Source organism: Gigantopelta aegis, chromosome 12, assembly GCF_016097555.1.
Source record: "Gigantopelta aegis isolate Gae_Host chromosome 12, Gae_host_genome, whole genome shotgun sequence".
Taxonomy (NCBI): domain Eukaryota; kingdom Metazoa; phylum Mollusca; class Gastropoda; order Neomphalida; family Peltospiridae; genus Gigantopelta; species Gigantopelta aegis.
In genome coordinates this window covers 29906501-29923204 of record NC_054710.1, presented here as the reverse complement: position 1 = coordinate 29923204, position 16704 = coordinate 29906501, and the positions used below count along the sequence as shown (strand labels likewise).

At 36.8% G+C, this 16704-nt stretch overlaps 1 protein-coding gene across 1 annotated transcript in view; it reads left to right on the top strand.

Moving 5' to 3' along the window:
* The window catches only part of LOC121385959, a 58397-nt gene that overhangs the window by 15662 nt on the left and 26031 nt on the right, over positions 1-16704 (top strand). The gene's annotated exons all lie outside the window — the stretch shown is intronic.

The following is a 16704-nucleotide window of genomic DNA, read 5'->3' as shown; positions in this document are numbered from 1 at the left end:
AAAAGCTTCCATCTTGGATAGCTGTAACAGCTTCTCCTACCATATTTTTAGCTATGTAGTGAGTAAAAACCTTATAGGCCTTTGAGTTGTTAAAACTTGGAACTTACAGAACATCCATTCTCAGTTTATTTCCAATAAATCTCGAAATTCACTATATGTTGGGGGTTTTTCCAGCCGATATACAGACTGCATCTCATGGCTGACTGCAGGTTTTTTAGAGCTTGATCTCTAGCGGAACCAAACGCATATTTCAATGTTGGTTGGGTTTTTTTGTCTTTTAGAGGCCGGTTCGCCGGTTTAAATTTCTAAACATTTAATATGACCCACAGGCGCCATGTGACGTTCAAGATTAGGTTTAAATATACAATTAGTTCCATACTGTCCATAAGCTTTCACTTTTCCTGGTACAATGTCTCAATACGTCTAAAGTGTTTTTGACAAACTTTTGATCGGTGCTGTCAAACAACGAACTGGTACGTTTCATTTATTTCTTTAGACCAGGAATTTAAAACTGTTCTTTTACTGTTTTTCTGTTGTTGGTTCCTCCATTTTTTCTTTACAATCAGGGGTTGTTTTGTTGTTTGTTTGGGTTTTTTTATTTATTTTATTTATTATTATTTTTTATTTTTTTGGGGGGGGGGGGGGGGTGTTGAGTGTCTTACCAGGCTACATTCGAAGATTAGTAAACAGCGCATGGGATACTTTTTTGCGCATTGATTGGATGTTTGTATGAATATTACTGAAGCACATTTCCACAACCGACACAAATATTTATTGATTAAAAAGAGCAGGTAATTCAAGGTTAGGAACATAATATCAGCGAACTAACATAGAACTGTTTGATATAATATAAATTTGGCACACTAAATTGCTATTTATTGTTATTATGTAAGAACTGAACAAACATGTTCCTTTCTGTTCTCCTTTTTGGCAATTTGGATAATAGAAATGGGCCAGCCACCGCTAGTGACTAGTCTCGATAAACTACGATGTTTCGAACATGCACAGATTCGAATGCATGCTATGTTTTCGAAGCCAGTTTAAACTGATGCTTGATCACCAGACTTTTTTTTCTTTTTTTAATTCGGTAATGTTTCACTCACTGATTATTGAATTTAATACATTTTTGGAAATATTTCACGCGAATCCAAATGAATTCGGATGTTTTATGCTTGCGCGAATCGGATTCGGAGATTCGCGCGAATTTTTAGCCCTGATTGTTTTATCACCGCTCCCCATATATATTTTTTGTACATTTGGTCATAATCCTTCTCCAAAGAACAGCGTTTGGCATTAATTCTGATGCTGACCTTGAAATATATATTAATAAAGTAAGTATATAGGACAAGTTGATTTGCAACAGGATATATACAACACAATATGTCTTGCTTGATACAATATACAGCCTTTAGTTATTAATTGTCTTGAGTAACTGAGTTGTTAATTACACTAGATAAGCCTCTTACGGAGAATCTTGACAAGTCTCATGTAACAGTTTAATTCTGTGATACCCCCAAATAATTCCTTGTTTTTTCAAGCCTGGAAAATGGCATTTGTAACTTTCATTTCCCTTTATAAACCCACTTCAAATAATAGTATTCGATATTTGTTGCAATCATTCTGGCTAAAACATTTCAAATTTGGCTAAAGAAAAAAATAACGTTTAGCCAAATTGGCTAATTTTTAAAAAGCTACAGTGAGCCCAGAAGTCTTAGCCATAATAGTCTATTATAAACTACATAAATATTTAATGTTAGCTATTTAAAAAACCCCAAGCAAAAACAAAAAAAACAACCCCAAAAACAACACCCAACAAAATAAAATTGTCATTAAGCAGTAAGATGTGTAATGGACTTATATATGTAAATCTGTGTAATTAAGTGTGTAAATAATAATAAATGTGTTCAATTCTGACACATTCACTGGTTTTCATGGCAGCCAAAGTGTTCCTATTTCAAAAATAGTTCCTAAGATAGGTCTTAAAATGCAAAATGGCATGTTTTTATCATCAAACACAAACATTTGTCCTTGATGGTGATGACCCCCCCCCCCCTCAAAAAAAATAATAATAATAATAATAAAAAAATAAATAATTGGTTTCCTATTATATGCTGGAAAAATATAGAACAGGTAGGTAGGAAATACATTTTATTTTGGAAAATAATTTTATTTATGAATATTAAATACAAGTGTTGACTGCCGGTATCCAAAATAACCTCTGCATCTATAGAAATGCATTATGCAAACCAACAATACCATTCATCATTGCCCTTTGAATATGACTCGACAATCAAAATAAAACACTTGTTTTTTTCTTTTTACCTGTCTCTGTGTTATGGTGGTAATGCTATGGGCTTAAGGCTGTTAGGTACTAGGTTCAAATTCCACACATTGGAAATGGGATTTTTAATTGATATACTGGTAGTTTTTAATAGCTGTACTGGCTCTAAAGCTAGTGAGTCTTTCGCAAACCTTAATGGTTAGGTGTGACCATTTACACCGACCAGTGTCCACAACTGGTTTATCAAAGGATGTGGTGTGTACTGTCCTATCTGTGGGAGAGTACATATAAAATATATCTTGCTGTTTAATAATAAGCAGAAGGTTTCCTTTCATACTAACACTAACTTCTGTCCAGGACATGTGTTTGAACCTTAAATGGATAGAATCACGTAAGTAAGTTATAACTAACATCTTTTTTTCAAATGAAAACTGAAAAAAGAAGGGTTCTATATTTATCTGTCCAACAATAACAGTTAAAAAAAAAGTTTAAATGAATAATCTTTCCTGGTGTATCTAAAAAAATGGTAGTCTTACAATGTTAGTTTTATTTTGTAAGAATAAGCACTTCTAAATCCAGTATTAAAGTACACACTTTTTTTATGCAGTCAACCGGTCCAATGTATAGAAATGCAATACAAATGCTCAGGATGCTCAGAAGAATGTTCATGCAAAACACTTAAATCGTGTTAGAATTATTAACAAGAACGTTGGAATGTTATTTTACATGAAATCCTTAAAACAAAGATTACGGTCCATGGACTCTACTTCAATATACACATGTACAGCATTTGCACAATGGGTGTTTTCCCATCACCTTTGCAATGAAAGCAAAGTGACAAAACAGTTTTGATTTTTTTGTCCAAGTCATTGTCCACCACAGCTTCCTCTGTACCACAGATGACACAAACATCACCTCTTCCAATGGCGCTGCTGTAATATGGTACCTCCATAGCTGTTGCACATGCTAGGGCAGACCTGCAGGTCACCGACTGAGACAGTGTGCAAGTTGGAGGGAGCAAACGGTCCCCGGGACACTGGCGAAGTTCCCAAAAATAATGAAACGAATCGAGATTTTACAGACATATTTAATCATTTGATTTAGCAGTAAACGTCATCAGTATCGGTAAATACCTCTTCCCCTAGCTTATCAGAAGGTCCCTAAATTTCTCTAATGCCAATTTGTTGTTTGAGTAAATTGGAAAACATTGCATATTTCCGTGAGGACAATTTAATTTTCCGACAATTGGAACTCTTCACCCGATAGCTCATGAAAGTTGCCGAACTTGCCTTTCGATTTCAAGGGACGTAACTCCATCAATTAATTGTTAGAAGAAAACGATTCTGTGGCTCAAAAATTAATATAGAACGATTTGATTTACAACAGCACCAAATTAGTGCTTGTGATAGTTTTGGAATGTTTTCGTGTATCTGATTTGAGGGCAGGTAATATAGTATGCTCACCATAATGAAAAATGCCATATATTCCCTTATTTTGCCTAATAAACGGAGATAATTTAGGCACATATAAATTTTATAATATAAACTAAATGTAATTTAATTAAAAATGCTTATTAACATGTTTTTTTTAACCTGTATGCCATATCCAGCATAATATTGACTTATCTGTACAATGCTCACCACTAGCTAAATATCGATATACTACATGTCCATGTCCTGAAGAAAAAACACCTCTCACCTTGATGTTATAAGTCAATGTTGGGTACTGACCTTGAACAACGTACAGATGACTTTGACCTTTATTAGAAAAATTGGAACCATATTTTTCTGTAATTTACATACTATGAAAATTACAATCATGCATGGTTCCAAAAAATTAACATTCAATTCCCACGGAATTACATATGTCCCATACACTAAACCAAACCGCTTTACCATATGCAACATATCCAAATTTTTCGGAAAAATGAGATGTATCCAAATACAACATGAATGAATTAAAATGAACGAAACACATAATTATTTTTAACAGTTTACAGTATAAAGTTAAACAGTCTTTAGACATAAAAACACAAATAGAAACACATGTATAAGGATGTAGTTTCTCGACACTGTTCATAAATTAGATTGGTCCAAATAATATCACCTGACTTCAAAAGACGGCGTTCGTAACTCAATGAACCTTAATTTTGTATTACTTTTAACATTTCTTACACAGTTTTCGGAATGAAAAATAGATCGTTTGAGCTGTTTTCTTTATTTAAAATTAAGAAAATGGCTGTTTACGTTATTTACTAATGTTGAACGAGTATCTGTTATTAATTGATTAAAATTGTTTATATTATATAAGAAATAATGTGAGAATGTTCTAATTTGGCTACTGACAAAACGTGGCTGAACTGAAGAATGGACATTCCCTTTAATCTGTGTATTAATTTCCCGAAGATAGAGGTTGTTTGATAGTAGTTCATATTCATAAACCCAGCTGAATGTGTTACACAGTTTATGCAGTTCATAAAGCGGTTATGTGGTTAACACTTCCATGGACGTCAACAATTATCAAGCACAGTTCTTAAATGAAGTCTAGCTTATTAGTGTATTAAATACACTGCACTGTAGCTGTTTTAAATAAAGGGAAGGTCTAGTTGATATCACCATCAGTGGAAGGATCGCTGTTATCAACATTAGTGGAAGGATCCTGGCTAACTCTGTATAATGTAGTAGTGTAAATCTCCCTTACAGCCAGACTAACACCTAGGTTATTGATTAACTTGAGAACATCTGTTCTTTTGGTAGGCTTGACACTGCTTCTTGTCGGCTTCTCATCTGGATTAAACATATCCCACGATTTCCCACGTTTCAAGATACTGTGGTAACAGAACTGGTCAGAGTACACCGTCTGTAAGCCTACTCGGTCGCCATTAATGTCTAGAACCTTCGCCTATTTAATCTTGAAGTTTCGCTTGAAAACTGTAAAATTTGCCACCTTCAGACTTGATTCTAGACAACGCCATCCACACATACAGGTTCACGTCATCCTTCATTTGCAGAGTATTAGTCCCATGGTGATTGATAACACCAAAGATATGTAAAGCTGCCTGGAGTAGTCTTAGGTAGAACGAGGTTCTCCATCACATCAAAACAGATGTTGGCACTGCCGTCAACTGCGTTCAGCAGGTTGTAGAACTTCCTTGCACGACGGCGATGTAGTATAAAGAGTGCTGCTTCTGTCATCTTCTCCTGCTCGGTCATGTCCTGGACATTCATCTTGATGTGATACTTCACACATGTACTGCATACGTCTATTGCAGGATGTCCAAAAGCAAGTTTCAAATTGTGTGCAAAAGTGTTATAGTACAGTGAGTATGACACTTGCTTGTGCTTCTGTTCCATAAAGAGCTGATACATTTTCTTAACATTCAAGATGTCTCGTACATGGATCTCCTCTACGGCCACAAAGACTAGCACGGCAGTGAACGATTTTATGTGTTTTTTCATGTTGTCTTTCTTTTGGATCATTTCGGCTGAGATGCGGCCAGCACCAAATTTCTCTAGTTTAGGGCTACTCTTGCCCATCCAATAAGCAGCAATTCGGGAAACTCGATCTTTCGAAACTCCTAAAAAAACAAACCCACGCACAAACTAAACTGAAATACTATAATATTGGATTTAAAATATAAACCAGATACGTTACTATGATGTCTCTTTCATTTTAAACTACCATAATACCAAAACAAATTAATGGTCCTATATCTGCACTGCTTAGTGTGGCCTTTGGTTTTGTTCAGTGATAAAATAGTATGCCAAGAACCTAAAAAAACTGACTCGTACTTTTCATAAGTATTTATGAGTATATATATATATATATTAATGAATGTTGCTTTGCATACTGGTATTTTTTCCTTGTTTTTTTTTTTTTGTTTTTGTTTTTTTGTAAGCACAAAATACTTCACCGAAATGTCTCTAGCTTTGGTCCTGACACTCTAATTCGTCGACTCTTATTAATGTCCATGAATGTCATCAGGGTGTTTATGACAGTTAATTAAGTCTTCATTTGTTAAAACGTTTAGCGCCACAGAACTTTGGGCGATTGTGTGTGCAGTCTTTATTGGTTACGTTTTCAGCGCCATTGTGGCGAGCCTTTTTCGCTTTCGCTCTTTTTGAATAATTCTGCGTGTCTTCTTTTCTTCCTTCCATGACCACTAATTTTGACATTGACTTTTTTATATTATAATGTTTTGTTATACAAATTAATGAGCATGGAACACCATTTATATTTATGCCATTTGCATAATAAAAATGTCCTGAAACAGACTATAACTGGAGGTGCTTGTTGTCTAGAACTTACAAAAAGTCGGATCCATTATCTGGTATTGTTTTTGTGAATGTTAGCGACAAAAGTGGTTGTTTTAATGTTTGCTGCGCAGACTTATGTGCCATCATGCAGGCCAGTAAATACAGAGGGATGCCACTAAAAATGTGCTCATTACTTCAGTTTAAAAACAAATAATAATAATAATAACTTTCAGTAATAACACGTTTATTGTTCCATTGTACTGTGGTGGTGAAACAAATATTTTTAAAGAACGATTTTAACTTTAAAATATAACACAAATGCTTAGGTGCGCAGACTTAGATGCCACCAGTGTATATATATATATCGTTTCTAAGTTCGTTTAGTGATGAAAAATTATTATTCTTAGTTATTGGTTTTAATCATTTATTTTTAAAAAAATTGGGGTCATTCAATTTTAGATCACGCATTTGTTTTTCTGCTTTGTATTTGTGGGCTGCATTTTCTCTAAAATAAACATTTCTTATATGATCTGATTGCGTTAATTAATCTCTGTTTTCGGCACTTTTATATATTGAATATGTTTTCTTTGTCGCGTGGTATTTATTTCTAGAAACAAAACACGTGCCAAATAGAGGTCGTTTAGTTTTAGATTTAGTCCGTGCATGAGCGCCAGTTGGCACGTGGCCGAATGTTGACACTGCAGTCTATAAATAGATGTTACCTGATCTCAATCGCTTTGTTGACACGTGTGTGTGAATCGTTCCTGTCATTACACAAAATGTTTGAGATACTATCAAGTGATTGTTGGTCAAACTAGGGCGACCAACCTAATGGAAAAAAAATTCCTGAATTTTCTTCGATTTTCATTTTTATGCACGCAAACGCCCTTTTCAAAACAATAATTTCAAGCGCGCGAAAACGTCAATTTCATAAAAGTACTTTTAAACAGTGCGAAATTTTTTAGGTTTGACAAATATTTTCAAAATGATAATACAAATGAGTATATCATTATTTATATGTGAATTGGAACTTCCTCATAAAAAGACACCCCCACTCCCATCCTCCACCTACACTCACACACACACACACACACACACACACACACACACACACATCAAAAATCATCAACACGTTCACACACAAAAAAAATCCCACTTTATTAGCAAATATTCTATTACAGTTTAAGACTCCCACCTACAGGTTAGCAATAAAGTGACAAACAAACTTGGGACCAATGTTATTTAGGAGATAACCATATGGAGTTTTTAGATTTGCGGGTGTTATTGTCTGTTTGATCCCGCAAATGTGAAACATTTGCGGGCATCAAATAAACAATAACACCCGCAAATCTAAACACGCCATATGGTTATGTCCATTGTAAACTGAATCGGTTTTTTTCTACGGAACTAACTGTATATTTTGTATTTCTTGAAAAAATACCTGGCTACAATCTAACTGTGGACCCTTGAATCGTCAACTTCGCCTGTTCCAATTGCTAATGACGTCATTTTCTAATGACGTCATTAGCTTTCCGGGTGTTATTGTCTATTTAATCCCGGAAAACAGAATGTAATTAACCAATCACAATACAGAACACACTCGCAGTCAGTTTACAATTTTATGTAGGTACATTGCCACATTTCATCATATGCATGTAGTGGGGTCGAACTGATGTGTGGCGAACTGGCTCGGGGGTGAAACGTCTTCTACCCACATTAAAACTGGCTGCCGTTTTGCATTACGCTTACATTACTATTACAGTAACACTTTTGGGGAGCCAGTGTGCAGAAAAAAAAGTTGCGTTATTATTTAACTTACTTAAATAAAATATTATCGGTATGTATATTAATTTCATGTATGCGTCATATAATAGAATAGTGTTAGCCAAATATTATTTAGTCAAATGTTGTATGTGAAAGCCAATAGAAAGAAGACAATTGTTGGTTCGGGGGTTTTTGCTTTTGTACGATCGTAGCGTTCTTCTGTTGTATATTGATGGTTTCATCAACGGTGGCAAAATTACATGCATCGCCATAGAACTGATGGCCTCCCCATAGGAACATAAGTCTATGATATTTAAAATATATTTAAAATTAATACATAAATTATTCGTGTATAAAAAAATAAAGAAATTTTGTATATATGGCTTCAGTTTACTCAACATTTTATTGGTCGGCTGTTGACAATAGACACACGCCCGGAGCCTTGGTAATGGCACAAAACTAGATAAAACGGAGCTCAGGTTGAAATGAGTGATAAACATATTTAATTCTAAGAATGTAGAATGTAATAAGAATTAGTTGCTTAAAAAAAAAAAAAATGTGAATTTGAAAAAAAATCCGGATAGTTGGCACCAATTCTGGAATTCCGCGTACGTGATGAAAATTCCAGAAAGTTGCTCGGCCTGTCAAACTTATTGACAAACTGCTGTCGTTTGTCAGAAATCCAGAACCCAGGTTCTACAAAATTGAACTCAAACAGCGACTCAAATTGGTGCAGTTACACCAGGCTAGTGGGGTCCAAATGACGGGTCAGATGATTAGAAATTGTCTACATGCAGCTCATATGCATGCTCGGCGTCCACGTGTTGTGCCACTGTTAATGAATCACCACATGAAAACAGGCGGTAATGGTGTGCCTAGCGTAGAAACTGGGGGAATCGTTGATGGTCTCGTGTAATGTTTTTTGACGACTCCAAATTCACTCTGGAGTTCTTGGATAGGCGTGGTCGCGAACGTCAACCTGACATGTCAAATGTGGTGGTGGTGGTTCAGTTATGGTGTGGGGTGGCATGACTATGAATGACAAAACACTACTCCATATTGTTCAAAGGAGAGTCACTGGTCAGTACTACGTCGAATAAACGGATGTTTTACGAATCGTGGGGTATTACACATTATTGATCAAAAGACATGAACGTTAAATTGTCACATGCCATACCTATTGTTTTATGGTCGTTTCAAGTCATACAGTGTTCTACCAACATGAAATGTTTGTTGTCATTTCTTCCCAATTCCTTCATTATAATAATGCATCTATTCATACACAGTGATACCTATTGATACTTCTTTAATTGGCTGTCATTGCCTATATTTCCGTACGTTTTTTGAAGAGTCTTAATATATATATGGTAAATGCATGTACTTTTAATTTGGATATGAGTCTGCATATTCCTGGGTATGGGGTACATTTCTCCATGTATTCTGGTACATCACAAACCAATGCAAGACATTCCTCATTAACAACATGCTGACATAATTTGTTTTTAGATGCTGGAAAGAGACTTTGACACATGTTCAATTCATCCATTGACTAATGATTAAATTAGATCTGGTTATTTCACTGTCTTTACCCCTTTGCAGTGGTGGGATGTGCCAAAAGAGGTTGTTTTTCACTTATGGTAGAGAGATCACAATGTTGTAGGAGGAAGCAGTGTTAGTAATAAAGGTGGATGGGGGGGGGGGGGGGGGATATGTTGCTGAGGCTAATGTCTTCATGTAGGATTGCAATGACCAAGAATTATGTCTTGCTATAGGCTAACATTGTCTAAGAGACTACCTCTTGAGCCGGTTCCTTGTCATGCTCACCAAAGGTTTTATGACTGATGCCTCATAAACTACGTTGCTTAAAACAAAACCTTTTATTCCAAAAATTAATTAGTTAGATATCTTCTACCAAAATTGTGGGAAAATGGAAATCCGTGAACAGTGGCAGTCCAACATTTGTATCAACTTATGCAGACTTGCTGGCCAGTGCTTGTATATGTCCTTAGTACAGTGATTGCTATGTCATTGGCATAAATGATCATACGTTGTAATCCAGTTTACATTATATGAATGGTATAAAATAGGCTCATTATAACTGATTTCACTACAGGAACAGATAATACTTGTTGAATCATTAGTAGCAAGTGGTCTCTTCCTCTTCTCGATAGAGCTATTCTTTGCCATGTGTATGAGGTGTTGCTAACAAATGAACAGCTTCGTTTTGATTGAGGGACAAGTCTTCTGCCACTGGAACAGAATAATACTTGCTGACATCATACTCTGTGTTTCGCATGTTACCTTTAAATGATCTGAGCATATCTGACTTAGGAACAACGTCTTTGCTTATAGACTGCAGAAGTATAAAGGACCACCACAATCTTCGAAGTAGGCGTTTTGCTGTTGAACTCATGTTTTTTATGCTTGGTCAAATACTACTTTCTGGTAGAATGCATAGCGTTAACAACCAGATGAAGGTTTGGAACAGGTTAACGTTCATATTTTCCAATAGCAATTTTCTTTCCTAGTCACCTCATTGGGAATGCTTATAGAAAATCCATTACCGGAGGGGTGGGGGGGGGGGGGGGGGGGGGGGTGTGTGTGTGTCAAATAGTGTAAATTCGGCAAGTATTATTATTGGAGGGACTGATGTCTTCTTTGTTTTGGGTGAAAGCATAACAAAACCACCTGAAAACATCAAAGTGACTTCCTACCCAGATAAGATACCCAGATATATATATATATATGTATAATTATAAACTGACGATCAAAAGAAAGTATACCAATTATTTTTATTATAAATAAACACAATACACGTTCATGGTAGGTTAGATAGGTTCCAGTATTGTTCGTTATAATGCGATCAATGACGAATAGTCGCACATTGCTGCGTTTGGGCGATGCCGCACGTGCAAAATGAGTTTATTCATCAAATGTATACTGCACGAGAAACATGATACTCGTACACATAAGGGTATTAAAAAAAAGGTGCCATTGCTTAGAACATGACTCAGTCAACAGTAAAACACCAGAGAACATGGCAAGGCTAACTGCTGAAGAAAGCGAGAGAGAGCTATTGGTATGGTGCAGGTGGGTGCGAGTTATGCCCATGTGGCAAGAATCCTGAATTGCACAAAATTGACGATCACCAGGTTATACAGTGTTACAGGGTGACTGGCAGGACTGCAGACAGACCACGAAGTGGAAGACCCCGCGTCGCAACGGCCAACGAGGACCGTCATCTCCGCATCTTACATTTACATAAATGATTCCTCACTGTGACCTCATCTGCAGCGACTGGCCTTGGACATGTTATCAGTCGTCACACTGTACGTCGTCGATTACGACAGCATGGTATCAGGGCCTATCGACCATTCAGAGGGATGATATTGTCGAGGCAACATTGACTTCGACGTTTACGTTGGGCACGTCAGTTTCAACGTTGGCAACATCGGAACTGGCAACGTGTACTCTTTTCTGATGAGAGCAGTTTCCAGTTATTCAGAGCTGATAGCAGGAATCGGATATACCGACGTGCAGGAGAGAGAACAGCTCCGTGCTGTGTTCAGGAGACTGAACCGTTTGGAGGTAGATCTGTGATGGTCTGGGGCGGTATTTGTGGCCAACAGCGGATAGACCTTATTGTCATTGACGGAAATCTCAACCAGATTTTACGTCCCGTCCTGTTACCATTCTTGCAACACCAACATAGACTCTTGTTTCAACAGGACATGGCCAGACCTCACACAGCTCGTGTGGTGCAACAGTTCTTCGCCGCAAACAACGTCAATGTTTTGCCATGGCCAGCCCGTTCACCTGACCTGACACCGATAGAGCATTTGTGGGATCATCTTGGCCAGCGAATTCGACGTCGTCCTAACCCTCCAATAAACAGGGTCAAATTTATTCACCTTCGTTATGAGTGGTCCTTTATGAAATCGCACATTTCACCCCTAGTGCTGTTGTGCACTGTGATATTATAATTTTCTGGGTTTTATTGAGTATACTCGTGTTTATTTATCGCCAAATTATTATACTTTCAAAATATAACATTTGCATCAACTTGTGTTTTGTGTTATTTTTAATACTTTGAAAAAATAATTGGTATACTTTCTTTTGATCGTCAGTTTATATATATATATATATATATATATATATATATATATATATATATATATACACACACACACACACACACACATTTTATTTGTATGGTTATATGGTGTCAGACATATGGTTAAGGACTACACAGCTATAGAGTTGGGAAATCCGCTGTCGCCACTTCATGGGCTACTTTTCGATTAGCAGCAAGGGGTCTTTTATATGCACCATCAAACATACAGGGTAATACATACCACGGCCTTTGTTCCACCAGTTGTGGAACACTGGCTTGAACGAGAAATAGGCCAATGGGGTCACTGACGGGGATCGATCTTAAACCGACCCAGATAGGATTCCAAGAAGATATTAAACTGTTATAGGTTACCAGTTGTCCCTATTCGCTTATGGATTTTAAGACACCTACCACTGAAGCAATACTGCTATGCATGTATACAGCAAATGCAGATGTGGAGTTTAATGGCATAAGAGTGAAGACTCACAAATCTTTCAACCACAAATCCTCTCTGCTCCTGAAATGCTGGTATAGTCTAATCAAAATAGGGTTGGACCCAAAACAAATTGCAATAGAATATTTTTCTTCACATTTAATCTTAGGGATGTTGTGTGAACATACTAAAAATCCACCAAAATCATCCATGGGGAAATATATCTAATTTACATAAATCCAAGATGGTGGTCAACATTGAATTTTGCTATGTTATGGAATCTAGATAACATTCTTGACCTGTTCAAACACTAAAAATAGATTGGGGTGGGTGGAAAAGTTGTTTAATAAATTCCTAGTTAGATCCGACACTTTGTTCATTTGCACAAGTCCAATATGCCTTTAAATAGACAATTGTACGTGTACATATATGATTTTGTCTTCAGTTATTATTTGTATTGATTCATTCTTTGGTTTTGTCTGGCTAACTAGCATTGAACAACTGGCCCCTGACTATTTTGTGAGCAGGTCGACACATATGGCGACTGGCATCACAAGGAACACACTCACACCAATCATGACATTGGAGTTCCAAGAAACAAATAGTGAGCAATATAAGAGAAAAACATTATTAATGGGCAAGCATGGTTCTCATAAGAAACAACAGTGGTCATGGCGTTCTGGCAGCTGATGTCATCAGCCCAAACACAACCCTCAAGTAGCAAGTGTGGTAGACCAAAGAACATATACTAATGACTGGCCTCCCTGAAAGTCATAGCTGACTTGGATGAAAATGACAAGAAGCAAAACACTTCCATTCAGTTTCATCGACGAACATATCTGTGGTTCAGCCTTGTTCCTTACAGACCAAGTGGGCCATAAACTTCAGGAAGGCCACGTCTTGAAAGATGTTCTTTGGTCTGCCACAATTGCACATGTTTGGGGGAGATATCTGTCTGTCCTAAACATGACGCTGCAGATGTTGTGGTAAACAGAATCATCTGCTAGAAGGTCATGAACACAGTTGATTGTTGTCATTCTTTGCTTTTGCAATCATTGCTTCATGAGTTTGTCTTGGAACTCCATAGTGACGTGTGTGAGTGAAAATGAATGGAAGCTCCGAAGAACGCAGCATTAGCTTGCTACGATGACCGCCATTTGGAGGAATATATTCTTGTTGTTAATATTTTTTTTTTTTTTAATGAACTTAACAGACTATTATATTGATGATGGATTAACCAATTGATGTACTATCTAAATAAGTGTTACTTATATCAATTATTTTCAGGTACTACTGAATTTTTGGTAGGAAGTAAATTGTAATAATGTTTTGTTTGAAATACAACAAAGTTTTAAAGGAATGAACAGTAACAACAGAATTTTTTTTAAAAGATACATCTTCAGATCATAGATTGTGATTAGTTTGAAATATACGTTTCTTAGGAAGACATAAACAGTAACAACAAAAATGTGCTAAGCTGTATTATTTTTTTTATTATTATTATTATTCACTTGCTGGAAATGTTAGATAAAGAAATCTGAATGACAAAACCGTAACACGTGATCATGTCCGTATCACTGCACAGTGCAGAGTCGAATGGGCATTTGACAAAATAGTGGTTGATTCCGTGAATCTCTATCTAGTACTTCGTCTATATGATGATGGCCACTCTCGAGTTCATTATTGGAGATCCAGCTTGCACCTCAAAGCAGCCTTGGCGCTCTTTAAAATCCTACGATTTGCAGCCATTTTGTATTGATCTAAACTAAGTCACAATATAATGTATACATCAGTATGTAGAATGCCATGTATACCATGCATACCGTGCATATCTCAAAATCAACTCTTAACAAATTCAAGATCTTTGAAAAATCATATGTAGACAATGTCGATATATGGCAAAATTGCCTTTTGGATGTACATGTACTTTGGTGGCCATATTGGAATTATGCAAAACAACTAAGCGTCCGTTAAAACCAGAAACTTATTTATTGTGTAGAATATCTTCCCCATCTCCATATCAGGGCATACAATTTGGCACGAACGATTCTGTCGTTCGTCTGTCGGTTATGCAAAACCAATATCAACATAAACGACGGATCGTTCGTGCAAAAGCTGTAATCGCTCGTCAGAAAATAAAACAAAACGTGTGCAGTGACAAATTCCTGACCACCTAGATGTCCGTCAAACAGGTATACATGTGTTTTATGGTTATGTTCTAACCAGCTTTCCCTCCGTCGTTCAACGTGTCCAGCTATTTTCTTCATGACTACCGTCACTTTCATTATAAAACGCTACCTACGTTGACACGCCACCGACATATTTACAATTTGCTGACATTTGCACGCGTCATGATATTCGGTGTTTGAAGCACGTCACAGAACGTTTCTTAGAATATTATATTATATCAGAGGCGGCTCGCCCCCCCCCCCCCCTAAATTTGCGACAGTTATAATTTTATTATATATTAATTTTTATCCTCCCCCAAAGTTCACTTGGAATTCCTCCTCATGTCATTGCCTACCCCACACCCCACACACACACACACACACACACGCACACACACACCCCAATGGATTTTCTGGATCCGCCACTGTATATACCGATGCAGTTTAATGACACTGATGAAAACAAACATTAATATGTTTTAAAAATAAAAATAGGCGTGTGTCATCATCAGCAGCCTGTCCCCTACACAAAAGGGAGCCCGTACGCCTATGGGTGTCATGAAAATCTGGCCTTAGATTACAGTTATCTTCCCATTTGGTTGTCCGGAAATTTGTCCGCACAAGTAGTCTGCTGTTTGACTGTGATTATTTCATGGCAGACAGCTATGAAGTGGCAACTATTTGACTGAAGTGACAGGGGAGAGCATGTAGTTTGTAAACATGTGTAACTTGTTGACATTGAGGATTTGTTTGTGGTAATTCCGGCTCATGCAAAAGTAGTGCTTTGTGTAAAATGGGTGTACTCCGGCCTGGTTTAGAGGGTGTGTTTGTTTAAACCAACATGCTGGAAGAAAGAGTTGGACAACAGGGGTTGTGTCCCCCAGGCAGGCAAGGGTACATACAAAAATCCACGGGCCTGCTGATATTTATAAAAATGTTATAGCGACTAAGGCTATATAGAAACATATAGCGAAATTAATTGTGGTCTGAGGCCATCTATCTCATCGCTACTTCAAGCCAATCGGAATAAGTCGGCTGATTACGGATTTCCCTCGGAGTTCGACACTTGTAGCTTCTTTCAGGCTGATTCGAGTCTCTTAATAACAAACGCGATGACATTCTAGCGACTGTACCTAGTGTCGGACAAAATGACCGCTAATAACTGCAGCTACCGTTAGATTGGTTAGTTTAAAATCCATTTTGCCTGTCACAAGAGCATGTAGTATTATTAGCATGCACCGCGGTGCGCGAGATCTCGTGACAATCGTGTTCTCGTTGCATTTTACAGAATTCCAAATTTTCCATCAATTGAAACTAGCTTAATTTTTATTTTCGCCTTTCCTAGCACACAAAAGGTATATTTTCGTATTAATGATTTAATAGAGAAAAGCTACAAAAATCACTCATCTTAGATTCTCGTTTGGTTATCGTTGCCCATTAACCTTTTCATTGTTATCTAACTGTTAAAGAAAATCGTTCGTGTAATCACTAAAACCACACGAACGACATATTGGTTGTCTGAAAAATTCAAATTTTTATGACCTGCATATAATATGCAAACAACTTCAAAATATCTGATAAAACGTATATGTAGATGCACAAAAGGCTATTCGAAGGTAACTTTGGTGGCTATATTTGAATTATGCAGATGAAAGAAGTGTTGGATGAAACTAGGAACTTATTAAATA